The sequence below is a fragment of the Acromyrmex echinatior genome, chromosome 4 (genome assembly GCF_024713525.1).
Source record: "Acromyrmex echinatior isolate Ae372 chromosome 4, ASM2471352v2, whole genome shotgun sequence".
NCBI lineage: Eukaryota > Metazoa > Arthropoda > Insecta > Hymenoptera > Formicidae > Acromyrmex > Acromyrmex echinatior.
The window spans coordinates 8,281,736-8,302,639 of record NC_141855.1 but is presented as its reverse complement, the minus strand read 5'-3'; the positions used below and the strand labels follow the sequence as shown (position 1 = coordinate 8,302,639).

The window sequence follows — 20,904 nt, the reverse complement described above, 5'->3', positions numbered from 1 at the left end:
TCCCAGAATTGCTAAAGAACCAATTACCATTCGTAAATATCACGAGTCAATAATGTATAATTTCTGTTACCTATATCGCTTCGATTCCTATGTCAAATTAATAAATCGCATGAAATATCGAGTTTGATAAACAAACCTTGCCTCGATACGCTTGAGTTAATTAATAGCGCGAGCTGATAATCGCTAATTGTTCATAGGGAATCGCATATCGAAGAATAATAACACAATGCACAGAGCAACTCGCGCAGTTGCCTCCTCGCTCGAGGCTTGCCAATAGGCGACAAAATTACCACATGTATTTGCCCACAACATGCATTAACGCCGCAAAAAATGAACGCCGGACACAATTTGAAATATTCAACAAGCTTCAAAACAAACGCCGATTATTCTTTATGCATCGAATTAATCTCGATGAATTATTATCGCGTATTAAATTTAATTTATTTGGGAATGAAATTTATTTTGTTTGTCAATGAAACAAATATTTATGTAAAGTAATTTAGTTTTTTTTTGTTATTTCAAGAGGTATTCCAAGGGGAAGATACATAATTATATACATAAATAGTTAAGGAATTTTTTTCAGTATCTTTAAGTTATAAAAATAATTGAAATGTAAAGAAGAGTTCAAAGAAATATTCAAAGTTATTTTCAAATTTATTAAAGGAAGAAATGCTCTAAAAATTATTCCTAAAAATTGTTAGATTGTAAGAAAGTTTCCTTCCAGTGTACATTTTGTTAAAAGAAAATTTACTATATTTTCTTGAAAAGATAAAAATTGATCAAGTTGTTCAAAGATAAGAACAAGAATATCAAAGTAAAGAAATATATGTACTATTTCTAAGAAAGTTTAGTCAATATTAGTCTTTGTGCGCTCGAAATGTCGTTTGTAATAGCATCACAATTTCTTAAAACAGAATAGTTGCTTTTGAAATATCTTGTTTCACTTTTATTTACTCTAATTTTGTGTAAACGGAAGAATGTAATCTAATCTAATTTAGTTTTATTTATATATAAAAGTGCCTATTGCTGAGTAAATTACACAGTATAAAAGATCGTTCTTATTTTTTTTTCATTCTCATTATTTATGTGTAGATTTAAGCGCTAGATTTCAAATGAACTCTGTTATGTTCTCCTAATCCGCGCGTTTTTTTTTGTAATGTTTCCTGGAAGAAAATTTGCCGTTAATACCTACAAATATTCGTCTGTGTCTCTCGACGAGGTCTCTAAAATATTCATTAGTGCAGGGATTTTCGTGCAGACGCTCTTTTGCATCGTGCTTGTGTCCCGCCACTGCGAGTCAAGACTACGTCAGGATGTCGCAGTGCGGTATGCACGTGCGAGCCAATGAAAGAAACCGGACCTTACTGCGCTGTGTAGCGAGCCTCGAAATTTCAGTCGCAACCTTAAATCGCGTACTCGGATTCGCGTTGGATTTAATCAAATGCTGCGAGTAAGCTGCCGAAGAAATGCAGCTGTAGAAAGTCTATGTGATTATTAACCCTATTGAATAAAAAGCTCTTCGAGAGAAAGCTCACTTTTACGATCTCTGGGAAGCTTCACGTCAGATTACAGGATTTTGAAAATTCAAGCAAATTTGAAGAAATTCCTATTCAAGTCGATCAAAAACAGCAGAATAAATTTATAAAAACATTTTCCTTATTTTATTGTTATCAATAATTCAACTGGTGAGTTCTGAATAATTTTATAAAATATTGGTCTCATGATTTAATTGACACTGAATACGTTTCAAATTAGAATTAAAAAGAAATATTTTTATTGGTTAGCATTGTTTTATCATCTATATATTTATTTTTAGAAATACTGGTCTTGCTTTGATTTTAATCTTCTTTCGCGTGAAAAAAAAAGATCTATTTCACAAAAGAAAGTTAGAACTTATTAACACTCGCCATGAAAAATCGATTTGCTGCAACAAGATCACATGATTTCTTAACTGCGTATAATAGCCTGCAGTAATAGCTCTTTGTTTTATTGCGAGTAATCTCGTCTCTTCCTGCGGGATTTGCGAGGGAGAATTGTGACATTGTTGACGTAGGTCTATTCCCGTAGCAGTCTCTCTGCGAGCGTCTAGGCACGCGCATAACCAGTGCCGATACAACGTCAGGGAATCGCCTCAATTAACGGCGTAACCATGAGCCATTGTTTCGGCCGTAGCACATACAGCGTATCTTGCATGCAAGTACGCTCAGCCAACCGCTCGAAATCGGAGCTCATTGGGAACGCGACACACTATAGCGACATCCGATGTCCGATAATGATCAGCTGTATACGGAGCAAAATGTTTCCGGTCAATCATCATCAGCTTAGTTATAACATTCATAAGTTCACAGTCCATTCGTAGATTAATTACAGAGACAATACAGAGATTGTTCGATCTCGCGCTTGTCATTCAAAAATTGAAATATACCATTCTTTTGTGTGATGATGCTTATATAGTACTAGCAGTTATTAAGTTCTTCAATATTATTCAAAAATATCGGTACGTTTGTAACCAATACGTTTTAAAGATATTTTGTCAAATATTTTGAAAAATTCTCGACCTAGATTTTATTAATTTAATTATAACATTTTTTTTTCCAAACAGAATAATAGAGAATTCAGGATTTGAAATATTCTAAATGATATACAGAAAAACACGAAGTGTTTTTATTTTAAATAAATTTCAAAATGAATAAGTAATTTTTGTAATTTTGAAATCGACTTTTAACCATTCGTAGGCAAAATTATAAGGATTAATAGCATAGTTCATTCGGAAAGGTCTCAATTAGACATCGAAGTGACGCACTGTCGTTGTCTCATGATTCCGTTCACTACGATCGACAGAGAAGATCAGAGAGTCGGCTGCTTGTCTCGTTCCAGTGATTTCGAGGGTTTGTCGCCCGCGCGTTCCTCTCTCATCCTCTTCTCTCCACTCTTATTCCGAAAGGAATTTAATCAGACTACCCTTCGAATCGAGTCGATTCGAACCGAATTGAATCGAATAGCTTGTAGCGGCAGGGGCGAGAATTTCTCGCGGCGAATGAAAAGACACCCTCACGAAATATTTGACGAGTTTGAGCGAAAATAGGGAACTGCGCGGGAAAACATCGAAGCAGAGAACGGCGAGAGGAAAGGAGATATCATATTTCCGACAATAAATTCCCCGTTGGTACTTCGAGTCGATTGATAGCTCAAAAACATGCCGAAATGAATATGTTGAGATCAACCAAAAATGATATTATATGTACGCATAAAATATTTTTCTGCAGTAAAATTAATATGCTGTTGAATAAGAGAATTGATATTATTTATCATCAAATATAAATTTTGAAATTTATAATTCAGATAATTATTATAAAATATATATGAAATATAAATGTCCATATCTCCATTATTTGAGCAGTGAAAAAGATCATAAATAAAAAAAAATTACTTATTATTAAATTTAAAAAATTAGCCTTAGAAAAACGAAAAATAAAAAGATCGTTGATATTTTGTTAGAAGTTAATTTGTATTGGAAAGCTAACAATAATTTGTTAAAAATTAATTTATATTGGAAAGCCAATTTAGTTTATAATTTATGCGTATTTATATTAAAAATACGATTTCGTACAAAACTAGGACGATACGTAATTATTATTCCGTTAATTGTGATCGCCTTGAGCATTGTTTTTTCTCTTCTTTCCATATTGTTTTTCTCTCATGATATTAATTCAAAATACTGTGTTTTCTCGTTTAAGCAGTGAACAATGTTTTTTAAACATTAAAATAATAAACAATCACCCATATTCTGTAATATTCTCATAAAAATTTGTTTCAAAACAAGTAAATTTGTAATTTCGGCAAAGTGAAACTAATTAACAATAGAATATTACACGTAATAATTTATTATATTGTCTCACTTTTATATTATATATTAAATAAGTACTTTTCTTCGTCAATTAACACGTTTTTGTTGCCTCATGTTGTGCAAAAGAGAATTTGAAATTTCTCCACAGAAGATAATTACAGAAAGAAACTGATAAAAATTGTAATGAAAGATACTTTTATAGATATCATATAAAATGTACGTGTATATAAAACATGTTATATACAGTACCTTTCATAAGATTGGGAACATCCTACGTTTTACAGGAAAGCCATTACATAACAGCGATCTATACATATTTTTGATTTACTTCGTAAGACATCTAAATGACGATAAACATTTATCTAGAATACCTATAAGCTTATACATGCCGAAAATATGTTAGACAATCATTTCACAGCATCGAAGCGCTCAAGATTGAATTTCGCGCTTTGGTCTTGTTTATATGTATATTGCCACTTGTTTTGCAACATCATTATATATACAGGTTATTTAATTGTAATTTAATGGTTTCTATAAAAGTGGTAAACTATTTAAGTCGCAAATTGATTTCAGACTCCGTAAAAATTATAAAATGGCTCCGAAGAATCAGATTTATAAATCGCATTTTAATAAAAATTCCATATTTTAATAGCATGTAATTAATAGCATGTCTTTTTTCAATTAAATAATTATTTACAAATCTGTAAAACGTAGAGTATTCCAAAACTTATGGAGAGTACCGTATATATAGAGCAAATATAACTTACGAAAAGCACAAATCTCGTGACAATTTTCTTAACTCTCTTTAAGATCTCACTTATTCGCGTGAAACCCGTGATTACACTCGTCCCATATTCTAAATATTATTCTCAATCAAGCACGCTTTGTTCTATCATGTCCGTTTATTGCCGCCGACACGACTCATGGCGAATAAGAAATAACAACGTTGCGACGCATTTTTACGTGCTGATGAGAGCGAAACGAAATTCCGACAGATAATTGCGAGTCTTCGGATGTCCCCGGTTTGATTATGCTGCGACATAATTCGATTTTATATCGCGCAAGAGAGATGCGAGGCATGGTTGACGTTGCATTCGGGAAACGCTTAGCAGAGCTCGTTTTCATGGCCGGAAGAACGAAGCTTGTAATTTCTCTCGCAAAAGTCTCTCTCTCTTTTCACTTTCTCGCTCTTTGTCATTGTCTCTTTTTCCCTTACTTCCTCGAGCCTTCTCGGTTTAGATCGCGCGACACAATAACGTGCAATTACGCGACACACATACAATTACTGTAGTACGTTCAGCGCAAGCAACACTAACCGCTGCTATTTCAAGCTGCGGCTGAACCTCTCCGGTTAGCCCCTGTGGGGGTTGGAACGATTCAGGGAGAATATGCGCTGTTAACGTTTTCTCTCCGCGAGTAACTTAACACTTTAAACCCGACGCTGCCGACACCTTCGTGACATTTCAATCATCAACGAGACGTGAATTTATTTTCACATGTAATTTATTATGTAATTTATGATTCCTTCAACGAGAGTCGTTTTTGTTGATAATAAATGCGTACACATTTCTACGATCAATCCCCATTCTTTTTTTAGTTACGTATATTCGTTGAATTATTTGGCGCTCCTAAAAATGTTTCTAATAGATTTTCTTGAAATATTGTAAAATAGATTGCTCCGATTAATCTAGAAATTTTTCGAGAATCGTTTTATACATAAAATATATTATTCTATATTGTTAAGAAAAGTAATTACTCATGTCAACTTACGTTTTTCTTTTAAGTAGCGGTTGTTTATACAAAGAATATTTTCTTGGAAACAGTCTTAAAAAATATATTTATTCCAAGTTTTAGTAACTATTGTCATGTTCTTAAAAAGAGAATTTATTTTCTTTTGAAGAATATTATAAAATTCTATGAAAAAAGCGACTTCATACGTATAATAAGCAAATTTACTCTAATTTAATAACTTTGATTGAAGTATTAATTTATTAAGATTCAGAATATATTTTGAATAAAGGTGCTTGTGATAAATTTATAATAGATTTGCGAAGAGATGAATGAATTTTTAAAATTCTTAAAGCAAATAATTAGCATTTAAATATAGTATGCGTATTATTCTGTGTACACATTCTAAAAGTTATCTGTTCTTGAATGCATTCGCGTGGTGCATCTGTATGCAGATATTTACGTGTTTTTAATTTTATCGACATGCAAAATCTAGTGAAATGCTTTGAAAGATTCGCGGAAAAGATCATATAATTTGATATACAAATGTAATACTGATATACAAACATATAATTCTAACATACAAACATTGTTACAATAAATAAATTCGCTCTTGCTTCTTTTGATGTTTATAAAGTTTGTTTAATTTCCTTATATCATAAAAACAATTCTACAATTAAAAAAAAATTTACTCAAATATTATTATTTTATATTACTTTATATAAAATATTTTAAATTTTATCTATTTTAATATTATTTTTTGTATTCTACTGATATTCCATATTGTAAATAGTGATATTTTGTACTTTAAAGTAATCAATTTTGTTTTTAACGTATAACATAAATGTTCTTTTGATTATGTACAAATATTATTGCTAGAATTAAATATCATAATAATAAGAAATATCTCAATGCTAAAAATAATTTTAATGATAGATTTTATTACAAAATTTTTCATAATTGCAAAAGTTTCATAAAATGTTGTAAGAACATTGTATAAATTCATTATATTAGTATTTAATTCTCTGAAAGAAATTCTTTACGTAGAAGTGTGTTGGTAGAAGAAATCATGTATATTTATTTGTGACGAAGAGTTGAAGAGTCCCTTTCATTGCGAGTCTGAGCTATGCGATACTGCTGGTTCTCGATATCTCGGGTCGTTTAACTGTGGTAGACTCATTGCGGAAAATTGCATTTCTGTCTGTGATAAATCGTCGAGACGTGCTGCTATGCTCGGAAACGGAACGGAAAACTCGATGTCTTGCTCTCTCTCACCGAATCCGACGACATTCTTAACGCTCGGATTAAGATCGTTTCAGACAACTCTTTTATACAGCTTCTCATCCGACACGGCGTCTCAAATACAAACATTTTGGAAATGACTCCAGAATAAAATTTTATTTCATAAATTTTAAAAGGAAATATCTATTAATTTTTTAGCTCGTTTATAACAAGTTAATGAACGATTTGACATGCGAGATATTTTATATTAAAGGATTTTATATGTTTTATAATACATGTGAAATTCTTCAAGCTTTTGACACGTTATTTATGTTCGTATATGTATATGTACACCGATTCAAGCAATATAATATTTGCGCATAACAATTTGCCATAGCAATATATCTAGCACAGCTATGCTTCAAGATATCCTACATTTCCGAAACATTTCTGTTCTTCACTAAATCTTCTGTGTAAGTATATAAGCACGGTCGTAAAAGTACATGAAGGATATATAGATATCGTATATAAATAAATAATAGTAAAAGCAAATTTAAGTTGAGTGGATTTTCAGGGATCCAGGGAAACGAAAAATTAATAATCCTAACCGCTATAAAGTTTACAACCAATCAAAGATATTTTTAAAAAAATAATATGTACATTTTAAATAATCCTGGTATTGATCATGAATTATGTAATTGAATTTTGTACTTATTTTTCTATAAATTTATAGAGTTGAAGAATGTTTTATTAAAATTGAAAGGCTGTTAAGCCACTTTTAATTAGTTATTAAATTTGCTAGCAAGAATAAGAATTGAAAAACATCATGAAGATCAAAGATCTCTTTCGTAATTAGATGTATCTAGGAAAATTTATATTTCATATGAATTTTAATAAAATGATTTACGAGATTTTAACAAAATGATTTAATACAAGTATAATAAGAAATCGTTATTACTGCATATATCCAGTACGCCAAAACCAAAATTCACGAGTGGATCTTATCAAAATTTTCAAAATTTTTTATCATTATGTTGCGCGAATAGCTTTCAAACGTAAAGCATTTCCCATGATTTTACTTACTTCCCTTTCACACATCGAATCTCGTCCGGCGCAAGCGCGCTGCGAACGCGTCGAAGAGAATCCACCTTCTTTTCAAAACCAGCTCCATCGGTTTCCTCCATAGGGAACTAAATCCATTAGACATTCGTCTTCTCTTTTTCCACGAGATAGACGAGATATGGGTACGAGCGCGATGCGACGGAACAGTAAAGCCAATGTGAAAAAGACGCATCTCTCGGCGAAGAAGATTCATTGCGAATAGCTGGATAAAAAGAGTATCTAGCAAATTAAAGTATCGAAAGCCACACGCACATTCTTGGATTCGATTTATTTATTTTCTCATCGATTTTTAAGGTTATAAAGAAACATCTGTTTTTTTTTATACGATATTAGTTTACGGATACAAAATTGCTAGGAAAATTCTTATTTCGTCTCTTTGATTGAATCGTTATATGGGTTAAGGGACAAGCCAAATTGCTCCCACAAGATTGACGCTAATTGCAGGTCGTGACGTAAGAGACTGGAGTATATTGCAAGTTAGCACAAGTCAAGATAGCACATAAGGACAAGGCACTTTGCTAATACACTTCTATAAAGTATCACAAGGCTACGTTAGAAGCGATTTTTTCACAATATTGATATTAATTCATTAAATAATGTTATTTTCATGTTCGATTTTAAGATAAGATATTTTGAGGAAAAATATATTAATTTCAAAGATATTAATTTTAAGGTATAAAGTAATTTTTTAAAAGGTATTAATTTTTAAATTTTATATTATTTATTTTTTTCTGAAGAAACTTATTTAAATACAAAGCTTATTTATTTTTTATTACTTTTGTATATCAAATTACTTTTCTTATTACAAAAAATGTAATATTAATTTCTACAAGAAATTAATATTCTTTTACATAGAAATCTTTTCTAAGTTGAAAAGAATAATACATTTATTATCATATATTGTAAAAAGTAAAAGTAAGCTATTTAATTTCTTTGAATAATACATAAAATAACTAAAGATTTTCAGTATAAATTCAGTATAAAAAGAAAAGTATAAAATGGGATAATGAGAATCAGCACGGTAATTAGTGCACAAGTCTTTTAAAATATAATAATTTAATAATTTATTACTCTGTAAATCTGAATCAGTGGATAATCACTGATATCAGTGCCAAGTATGCCACTGGTAATTAGTGAATGAAATGTGAGATCCTTAATTATCTAATGTTTATTATGTGATCCAATTAACCTTGTTTTAGTGCATAAATTCAATGAATATAATATTAGAAGATTGAAATTAACATGGAAATATCAGTATTTTAATTATATAATGTTCAAACATTCTTCCTTTTTTAATTAAACTTCACTGAATATCCAGTACCAAGTATGCCATTGGATAATTAGTGACTATCTACTGATTCAGATTTAAAGAGTATACATCATTCACAATGAGTAATGTTTAAAATCCGTACGTTGTAGTACCAAAATTTGTGCACTGACTTCAGTTTCCCGTTTTTTTCTTTTTCTTTTAATTTTTTTACTTCTTCTATTAGGTGTTGGAATTAATTCGTAGCGTTTTACAAGTGATGGGAAGTACTTTCATTAATGTATTTTTTAATGCTCATGTGAAATAAATAACATTCTTTCATTAAAAAACGCTACGAATTAATTCCAACACCTAATACATAGAAAAGAAATCTGAAATATACTAAATTATTTTTAATACTATTTTTAATTCTCATCAAAATTGTATTATCGTCAAACAGTGTATTCTGATATCACGACATTCACATACATCGTTAAATCTATATAGTGTCAAATTTAACCTAATGTAAGTCGCCACTGCTCCTACTATATATCGTTATTTTATACTAAATTAAATAATTAATTAAATTATTAAATTTGATACTATATCGTGTCAATTTGACGCTATATAATGTATAGTGTCAAATGTAATCATTGTTTTAATATAAAACAACGATATAATTGAGCAGGAGCAGTGGCGACTCACATTAGGTTAAATTATAGATTTAATAGTGTACATATATATATACATATATTATATATATATATATATATATATATATTGTTAAAAAATTTGCTTTAACCAACTTTTTATTTTATTAATATTTTTCGCAATAAATTTTTTATTAACAGTTTTTCAATATATTAATTTATCTTTAAATATGATGCTTGATTGTAGCATTACATTATTAAAATTACTTGTCAATTTAATTCGCGACTAAAATAGTTTAATTGTGTTTATAGTCCGGAAAAATAATTTAGCGTAATTCGAAAGGCACAATATGATATTAGGTGTTGGAATTAATTCGTAGCGTTTTACAAGTGATGGGAAGTACTTTCATTAATGTATTTTTTAATGCTCATGTGAAATAAATAACATTCTTTCATTAAAAAACGCTACGAATTAATTCCAACACCTAATATATATAGTAATTCAAGATTGAATTATTTAAGCAATAAAAATTTAGCTTCGATTAAGCTTATAAGCATTTTAATTTCTAATATTGATTGTGTTTTCACATATGCAGTCTAAAATAAAGATTCTTAATATAGTTTTTATTTTGCAAACTTCGCGACGTAACAATCAATTATCCGACGAGAAATAATCGATCGGCGCGAGAAATTCCGCAAAAAAGAATGTTGGGAATATAGCAATCGAGGAAATGGCCGTCGATAGAAGTGGGAACGATTAGGGTGGTTCAAAAGCTCGAACGGAGGGGAGGTCGTATTTGTCACGGTTGTTCAATCCCGTGAAATTGCGTGCGTGTTGAACGTTTCCTTCTATGGTGGACCACAACAGAGCTGGGAATGACAGCTCGTTACGAGGATTTTCAGGGAAACTTGAGCGTATTCGGGTTGCGCTCATTGTTAGAGGATCGCTTTTACACGTGGGCCTAGGTTACCGTGATTACAAGTCAATTCTAAGAAAACACATCCCTTTCTTGTTGCAAAAACAATCCTTCTTTCGAAAAAAGAGTGTGCGCGAAGTGCGATATCGTAGGTATGATATCTCGAACAAAAATTGTAAAAATAATATACTGTAATGAATTGAGATACGCGTGTTCGTTACTGAAAATATTTTTCATGTGAAAACTTAAATTAAAGTACTGACTTCCAAAGATAATTTTGTGAGCAAGAAGAATAAATATTGTAAATAGTATATGAGAGGTTCAGTTTTTTTTTACTTTTATTAGCAAAAAGAAGATTTGACATATGATATGATTTTGTAATATTATATAATTTCGAAAATTGCAACACATGCGATAATATGCTCGTGTATTGTTCACGATATGTGAAATTATAATTACATTTGTTGTAGTTCATAGATCCTTAAAAATATTAATGAATGTAATTAAATTAATTACGTACAATGATGGATACGTGCACGTAAAACCTATGCTAATTGGAAATTCGGTACGTATCGAATGTAAATAAAACGTTTTTAAATGATTCATACTTGTAGTAATATGATATTCTATGTCGAGAATTAAAAAAGAGAGGAGCGAAATTATACTACACAGATAAAAAAAATCAAAATTGTTCTCATTTAACAATAAACTAGTGATATGGATTCTTATTCTAGTATAATAAATTTCATTTCAAATTCTCGAGATAAGCTATTATTTGTTGTATCTGTTATGATTCTAGATATTCTCAATTCTGTTTCAGACAGTTTCTGACAGATTGAATATACATGAGTACGTATGTTTTCGCGAGCAAAACATGATTATTGTGAATGATAAACCAGACAATTACAAATAAAACTAGAAAATTCTGACGTAACAACTACACTAACTAAATAAATAATCTTTTTCCGTGAAAGCGAAAATTGCGATAAAACCGTAAAGCTTTCAAACAAACATTTCAAGTTTTAATTCACAATTAAAAATTAATAATAAATTCCTACATTAATTATTATAATATCAAGGTTGTTAGAATACACTACACCTATTATTTATTTTGTAGAGTTTAAATCAAAATTTTTTATTAATCAAATAATCTCAATATTTGTTTTTTTTTTAATTATCGCGATCAAATGAAAAATTAATTGATCGAAAAGGAAATAAATTTATAATCCTTTTCCTTTCTAAGCAAATTGCGAATTGAAGATTATTGTATCGCGCAAAATGAGATCGATCCAAGATATTTCTCAGCGACCTTACGACTAGTGACTCGCAAAAGAGGGACCAATCCCTACACGCAGTACTAGACGTCGCATCCTCTCGAGTTTGTTTCCACCCCTCGTTTGCCCCCAGGAGCCCTTGGCCTCGCTGGCTCCTGCCACCTGCTAACCCCTGGCTCGCCTGCGACACGTCAATATTCGCTATCCACCCTCCGAAAACCGCCGTCCCCACCATCGCCACTATCCCAGAGGCCTGAGGAGCGCAGGCGCTCTAGATAAACTAGATTGTACGATGGAGCCTCTGGTACTGAAGAACAAAGCGCTCGGATACGCTTGTAGCGTTTCGTACGAATACCATGCACATGATAAACTCGCGTGTCGCGAATGCCAAATTCATTTGCGAGCCATTATTTATAGCGAAGCATCTAGATTCTGGAATACAAATGAAATAAATTTTAATTCTAAACTTCTCACGCAATTACGGCGTGTATTATACAATATAAAATTTCTTTTTAATCAAAGATAAGAAATGAATAGATAAATTAATTATAAAATATCTGATAATATGCAATAACTTGGTTAAATATGCAAAATTTTATGGAATTCGGTCTCAGTAAATAATCTTATCAAGATGTTCTTGATAAGATTATTTACTGAGATATAAGAAATATTAACACACATGAATGAAAAATTCGGTCAAGGCGATTCTTTGTACCTAACAATACTTCTTAGCAAATATAAAGTTCTTAATGCTACTATACAATTACATATTCTGTCTTTTAATCTTTTTAGAGATATAATTTCTCAACAAATAAAATGTATGTGTATGTGTGTGTATATATACATAAAAATCGAAAATCAGTCTGTAATTTTTCAAAAAAAAATAATCGCAGTAAAATAAATAGGGAATAATAGCGTAATAATTTTCGCTTTACATTCATAATAAACTCGTATTAACGCGTTTAACACACGCATGCGTCCACGTGTCAAACATGATAATACAAAAGTCAATAAGCGGAATGTATAATCGAATATGAGGAAGCGTTATCTGCAATCAAATTACAAGATCAAACGCAGCGTTTGTATGGATTTGATGTATCGAACTTTGGCGAGTACAGCCATAGAGGCTGCGAATTCGATTAAAGCCGATTTATAATTCACAAGACAGATGAAACTTAAGGGCACTCCATGTGCGCTTTAAATAAACATTATAATAAATGCGAAATAGCAACGGCACGTTACGATAATGTAACGCCAGTATTCCGCATCAAAGTTGGAGCGAGAAATTATTATATAAAAACTCCTTTATTGATTTTATCGGTTTAATATCACGTTGATTTAATATCACATTTATTTTAGATGAATCTTAATCCTCTGAATGATCATTTATAAAAAATGCAAAAACCATTCTTGGAAATGCTGATACTTTCATAATAATCAGATTAGCATTAAAAACAATGAGCTTTTCCATTGAACTCATCCTATCCGTATCTCATGTATCTGACACGTGTTATACACGTTATATATCCATCACATAGTATCGCAATTTTTCGTGGCAAACTAAGCGTTGCGTTTGGAATGTAATATCCTTGAAGCAAGTAATAGAATACCATGCAATCTGAAATTTGCGGAAAATCTCAAAAAAAATCTCTCTCATTCTCTTTTAAAGGCATTTAATTTTAAAAGAACTTTTTTCTTATATAAGATAACGCAATCGCAATCTTCGATAAAAGTTTTTAGGTATGAACTGGAAGAATCTAAATGACCGAATTTGTGCCATTTGAAATAAATGGAAATTACTATTCTATACGCATCAGCGTTACGGCGAATCGAAAATTTCCTTTCACAGGAAGATTACTCGCGTTTCACGATTCTACAAGCCGTCTGCTACACTCTATTTCATTGTACAACAAAATTCTATGATTTTTCCGATGTCGAAAATCGTAAGTGAATTATTAGTTAAAGGTCCGTGACGTGATCAATAAATAATATTTGTGTATCGATATATTTTTTTTTTTTATAAAAAAGAGATGAAGAATATTATCTATATTAAGAAGCGCTGTGCGCGCTGAATTTATGCTTTCAGTCGAGCAATTCTTTACGTTGGAAATGGAACTGACATCGGGGAAAATTAGTTAACGCGAGCGAAACTGGTGGAAATTCTTTTTGTCAGTAGTGACCAGCCAACCGACCGGCGACCGTTCGCACTATATTCAACGCGATACTTTCGAAACAAAAGCAACCAAAATAAATAGTAGGATTGATATTTTCTAACATTCAAACAGTCTGGGTTCCATGTAGCGCGCAGTTGGAAAAACGGCTCGTTTTTCACATGAAATTGAACCATGGAAGGAGGAATTCTGTTACGGTCAGAAATCGGAAATAGATTCCGTCACTTCAGTTATTTCACAACTTTGTAAGAAACATTAAAAGCTTATCTCTGCGATCACATCTGAACCTAAAAAAAAAATACGCCAAAATGACAAAAATTGCCATTCTCTGGCGAAAACAAAAAGCGTAAATCGAATATAAGGGAAAAGAAACAGAAACGTACACGAAGCTTCTAGGAGATAAAAATTGAAGCAACGAAACATAAAAGAGGTGTAAACGCCGAGTAATCTTCCGTTTTGTTGTTTTAATTTTCGCCTCCTACAAATTCCATTTATACTTCTGTTACTCTCCCCTTACATTCAATTGACTCTTCGATTTTTATCGCCAGGATAATCTAATTTACTTAATATTCTATTCAACTACAATCCTGTTTGAAGCAATGAAATCTTTAGGAAAATAGGCACGAATCGCAGAAGTTCCAACGCGCGCAACCGAGAATGTATTTCACTAACTGCTTGTTTAACAGTGATCTCATGCAGAGTGGACCGAAGAAATCCCAAAAGGTTCGCACGAACAGTAAATATCGCGGGGGCGTGCGAACCTGCGCCCAGGTTCGTCTCACTTTACCTCACCCCCGCACCCTGCTCTCGCACCGCCATTGCTAACCCCTCCTACGGCGGGGTTCCGCATCCCCGCCTCTCACAAACGTCGCCTCGTCGGCTGCTTCGTCGACTGGCGTCAGCGCCGTCAACGTCGTCGTCGGTGTCGTCGTCGTGGTGGTCCTCGCGTCGGCGTAAGTCCCGGCGATCAGGCTCTCGCGAACACGAAGCTGCACGGCAAGAACCACGAAAATACGGCAAATTCGTGATTATCTGCGTGCATCTCGCGCACTCGCGCGTACCTCGAAATCTCGCGCGCTTCGCTCCGTGAACCGGAAGTGCGGAAGAAAGCTCGGTTCAGTGTTATTGTTCTACTACTGTTAACGAGTGTTTTTCATTATAGCGATAAGCGTTATCAGAGATCTAAGACGAGTCCCAAACGAATTCCAAAAGAGATTTCCGGACCCGGCGATAGTTTACATCCCTGTCACGTGGCGAATGTAATGAAAACGCGTCGTCGCATGGCTGACTCAAGGTAAAAGCATTTATGTTACATTTGTTTAGAAAGATCTATATTTTGCACATATTTATCTCTTTATTTTGATTTTAATAACGCTTGCTGTTAATTTTCATACCTTTGTGAAAAACTGCTAAAACTCTTTTTATCAAAATTGAGATTGATGCTTTTACATGTAATAACGTTATAACGTTTATACCGAGGTTTATACATGTTAGAGTTCTTAATTCTATCAAAAATAGTTTTTACGTCAGCTTCCTCGGTACAGTTAAAGTCAATTTTTCTTTAGCAAAAGCTTTCTGAAAATTTTTTATGTAAAACAAAATCATAATTTATGAAATTATATATTAAATATTGCAAACTATGTTCTAAATAAATCACAGAAAAATTGCCGTAATAAAACTATGATAAACGTCCGAGATTATTACATTTATATAACATTGTGAAAATGTATCACGTGAGTATAAATTCATATACTATTAAATTATATACCTTTTAACGAATTATTAAAATAATTTGATATGTATTAGTACATACTATATAAAAACAGATAGCATAAATTACTAAAATATCGCTATAAAAAGATAGTAAATCACTCACTGGAGGAAATTTGGATTCAAAAAACGAAAAATTATTTATGATTTCTTTTGACCAACTGGTTCGAGTTATTTGAAATTTTAGAAGTATCATAAATATATTATATTCACTCTCTCACATCGTTTTCTACCCGTGTATCTACATTCAATACTTCTCTACCTAAACCCTCATCCTTGCTGGTATCTCGACGTAGTGTAACCAGATGCACTTGGGACGAGCTATTAATATGAGAACCCTATTTCGGTCTGTGGTGTGTTTACACCACGAGCTTGCCCCGTGCATGAAACGGAAGTACGGCGGATTCGCTTTTACGTACGACGCGTTGGAAAGTCGCTTTTAACCAAGTACTCGTGACTGCCCGTCGCAATTTTCCTAAATTAATTAAGATTGCATTCGTCGTGTCAGCAAGCCTGGGAGTTACAAAGTTGCGTACGCCAATCAACGTGTCGCTTATAGAGAGGAAAAGTGTAGAGAAAAAAATATTCTTAGCTGCGCTAAGAAAAGATCGTGTTTCGCCGTAATTAAGGCTTCCTGATTTAGATAATGATGTGCAATATCCATTACCGTTTCTTTTTGCACAAGTTAGAGGCAGCGTTTGCAAGTAGTGTTATAAATAATTAACTACGAGCGAATATGTGTTTACAAAATTGACGTTAATTATTTCTCCAACGTAATTCTACGCGAAAGTGACATTTATATATATTGCAAATTCAAATTTGTTATGCAAATAAGAACTTTCCAAGCTATAGTTGGAGATTCAATATCACATTTATTTGAAATTTTATGAAAATATAAAAACGTAATTATAGTTTTGCAAAATATCCAAAATGGCACAAATTAAAAAAAAAATTAAAAATAAATCTAATGAGCACATATTTGATATTTTTATTACCATAAATAAAATGTTTCAATTTCTAAAAATTATTACTAAGGTATTAGGTACTCCAAGATATTAAAATTTTAGAAAGATATGACGATTAAGACAGTAGAGTGTATATATATATTAGGTGTTGGAATTAATTCGTAGCGTTTTACAAGTGATGGGAAGTACTTTCATTAATGTATTTTTTAATGCTCATGTGAAATAAATAACATTCTTTCATTAAAAAACGCTACGAATTAATTCCAACACCTAATATAATATATATATATAAATTATTTTATGGCAGGAAAATCCAGAATTTTGATGATGGCAAAATATACAAAGATAATCACCATATGCGATGAGACATGAAAAGACGCATGATCTCGTGTGTTTTCATGAGATTTTATTGCTGATCGCCTCTCAACGTTCCTTTTCTCTTCGTTCTCTATTCTACCATATTCGCGACTCAAAGATGCCGAGTACATGGTTGCGTAATGCTCGACGGAGGAGAAAGTCGGCCTTACGAAGACTGTGGAGTTCTGTTCGTGCACGTGGAGCGCGCAGACGTTGGTTCTGTAACCGCGATCACCAAGCGTTACACAAAGCGCAGATTTCCATCGTACTTTCGATGGATAAAACACTCGCGCTCGGCCGCATTATCTCGCCCGCTTATCTCCACCGTCGAGTGCTCGGAAAATACGTGTTCCACACTTTGACGTGCGCTTTGTTGATTTTCCTCGCGTAACTCCAAGTTTCGATCGTTAAAATAACAGTCTCATTTTTGCGTCGCAGTCCCAAATAGATATTTTGTACTCGAAAGCCGTGTTCACATTGCTACTAATTGTTTTAAGTAAAAAGGCGTATGATGAGCTGAGAGATTTAGAAATAAATTTGTGTATTCTACCGTAGAAAAATTGGATAACATTTATAATTTTATCTCTTTGTAGTTAAACCAACAAAATTTTGATCTAAATATTGCTCAACCTACGATAAATCTGATTGAAGACATAATCGTTACGTTCACGTTTATAGCATCGTAAAAAGTCAGATAAAGCTAAACTCTTTTCTGGTATTAAGAAAAGGATTTCCACTAAGTACACGTAATTCCATGCAGATATGAGGATAATAATGGATGATGCTTTTATTCTATGATGTCTTTATTCAAAACATTCACAACGATGATTAATCAAGACTTTCTCATATCGGAGCAGCCATCGACGGACATTTCCGGGGAAATGTTAATGGAAAGGAAGAAGAACGCGCTTATTTGTTAAAGCAAGCTCGTCGACAGGGCGCTTTTGATTCAAAGACAAAGCTCACTTTGTCTTCGCGTAATCACCGCACCGATCCCGATACGGATGACGGTTGTAAGGAGACTGCGCTTTTCCCACGAAAGTACACTGCTAGGCGTGTCTTTTTACTGTCAGATATTCTCGCGGCTATAACGATTCCCTCGCAAAGAAGTCTTCAGCTCGAGCCAGATAGCTCGTTATACTGTCACGTAAAAGAAGATAGAAAGCAGTAAAAAGTACATTTTTCAACATAGCTTGCTCCGTGATCTAAAAAGGATATTTATCTTACTGATTTATGTCACGGTATTTCACCGAAATCATAAACTCTGTGACTACTTCATTAGTTTACAAATTAAAAATTTGACAAAGCAATATATGCTGTAAAATGTGTTACACGTTATTAAATTTTTAATATTAATTTCTCGTTAATATCGAAATTATTTCTCTCAATTAGAATTTCCGTCCATTTATACCTTCATATCCAGAAAGCGTTCCGGAATTTGCTCTCGAAAAGAAACTGGATTTACGATTCGAAGTCATAAATTTCTGATGGTAAACAAGTCAAGAACATATCTTTATGTAACATCGCACATTTTCTATCAAATGCAGATTCTTTGATAGATTCAAAATCGCAACTTTTTCTTTTGTAACAAAAATTATAAATTATTTTCTTTAAAAAATGTTCTCTTAACAAACAAGTAAGATCATCTTAAGATAAAATATATTTTAATATAAAAATAAGCAAAGAAGTTATTTGTTTACACGTTAGACTTTAATGGACGTTGCAGTTCCACATGTCAATATTTAGAAAAGACTTTATCAAACCGATCTCCTATATGATTTGTTTGTAATGGTCATTTAATTTATGTTTGTTACACGTCTTTCAATGGTAATAGTTTTCATTTTATCAAATTAAATATTGTAAGACTTTTGTATAAAACTTAATGTGAATTTCGTTACATAATAAATCATATATTATATTAGGTGTTGGAATTAATTCGTAGCGTTTTTAATGAAAGAATGTTATTTATTTCACATGAGCATTAAAAAATACATTAATGAAAGTACTTCCCATCACTTGTAAAACGCTACGAATTAATTCCAACACCTAATATATATATATATATATATACTCACGAAAAGGACAATTTTGCTGAAGCATTTAAAAAATTTAGCTAGATAAGTAAATAATTATTAGACTATCAAAATATGTAGTTAAAATAAGTTGCTAGAATGTCAAAACTTTTTACAATCATCAACATATACAGTTATGCCCATTTCTGCCAATATAATTTAATTTTAATCTCAATTCAATTAATTCTTCATCTTTTTCTAGTTTTAAGAATGAGAAGAAGATGAAGAATAAGTTAAATCAAGATTAAAATTAATTTACATTGGTAGAAACGGGCATTAGATTCTACATAATTATTTTAATAAAATCCAATAAAATTATTTTCCAATCTGTATGTAACTAAATTTTTAGATACTTCAGCAAAACCGTTCTTTCCGCATAGATAGCCAAATTATTATTTTATTCCTTGATTCATATATCCGAACACAATGATCTTCCGAGAAATCGTGTTATATATTTAACAAAATTTCTGCAAAACAGTTTCAGTGCGAATTTAATTTGCGAGTGCGATGATATTCTTGCAAATAGCTGGTCGCCTTTGTTTCAACGTCTCTCTACCGAGACGATAATAGCGACTGTTATGGCGCGTGTCATAAGATTGTGCGGCAGACTCCGCAGGTAAAAATTGTATTTTCTCATGAAAGTCGGATGAATCATGCCGCGGTGCACGTCGTCAGCGCCGACGATGCAATTCCTACGGTCATCTTTTCTCCTTGAGGTTACGCTGCTGGTCCTCAGTTACGGAGCGGCATAATAAGATTTCGCCGTGTATTTCGCTCGCTCGCTGGCGCGGTTAACTCGAGAGTCTCCTGAGAAAGGAGCCCGTCCGCTTCGTAATTACGCTCTCGATGAGCCGTTAATCCGCCTTACGGCTGAAATTGTTTCAACAGCGAGCTTATCGCGTTTGAAACGGCAGAATATTTAATCGGTGACTAGAACCATATTAAGTCACAAATATACATACATATTGATTTCAAGGATAGAAACCTTCTTTTTCTCGCTTAAAAAATATTGTTTATTAATTATAAAATTCCAATCTCTCCAATATCTTTTCGATATTCGTTTCAATATTTCAAAATTAATTTAACATTTATCTAAGTTGTTCAATGTTAATGAGATTTGATATATATTCAATGAAAATGCATTCAGAATGAATATGAATTATATTTCTTCTACGACAGGAAACTGTTCGATTCATCTACTTTCACTCCTTGGATCAGAATCTCACTCAGATAGATGCTTTCCGTAAATCCATGAGTCTCGTGAGAACCCGACACAGATCTTCCTGTTTGAGTTCTTGGTAAGTGCAAAAAGGCCAGATACCGTAATCTCGGCAGCGATCATATTTTCGAGATCATTGACTTTTGCAATTTGAGTTCCTACGTTTAGCAGAGATGAGAGAGAGAGAGAGAGAGAGAGAAAGAGAGAGAGAAGTTGTCTTTGTTCTATAACAAAGGCAAGGAGACTAAATGAGACCTTCGAAGTTTCGATTATTTTACCTACCGTTTATTCGGGAAATAGCCTTGCGAGGAAAATACACGATAAGACGATACGTAAAAGTGCTGT

General features: G+C 32.4%; 2 protein-coding genes across 3 annotated transcripts in view; one reads left to right on the top strand and one right to left on the bottom strand.

Moving 5' to 3' along the window:
- LOC105152455 (pfs47 receptor) overlaps window positions 1–20,904 on the bottom strand; it is a 76,255-nt gene that overhangs the window by 31,231 nt on the left and 24,120 nt on the right. The window lies entirely within an intron of this gene.
- The window catches only part of brat (tripartite motif-containing protein brain tumor), a 132,628-nt gene continuing 122,635 nt past the window's right edge, over window positions 10,912–20,904 (top strand). For both annotated transcript variants that reach the window (XM_087405449.1, XM_087405448.1), the window contains exon 1: window positions 10,912–15,470. The gene's annotated coding sequence lies outside the window, so the exon portion shown is untranslated. The remainder of the gene's footprint in view (window positions 15,471–20,904) is intronic.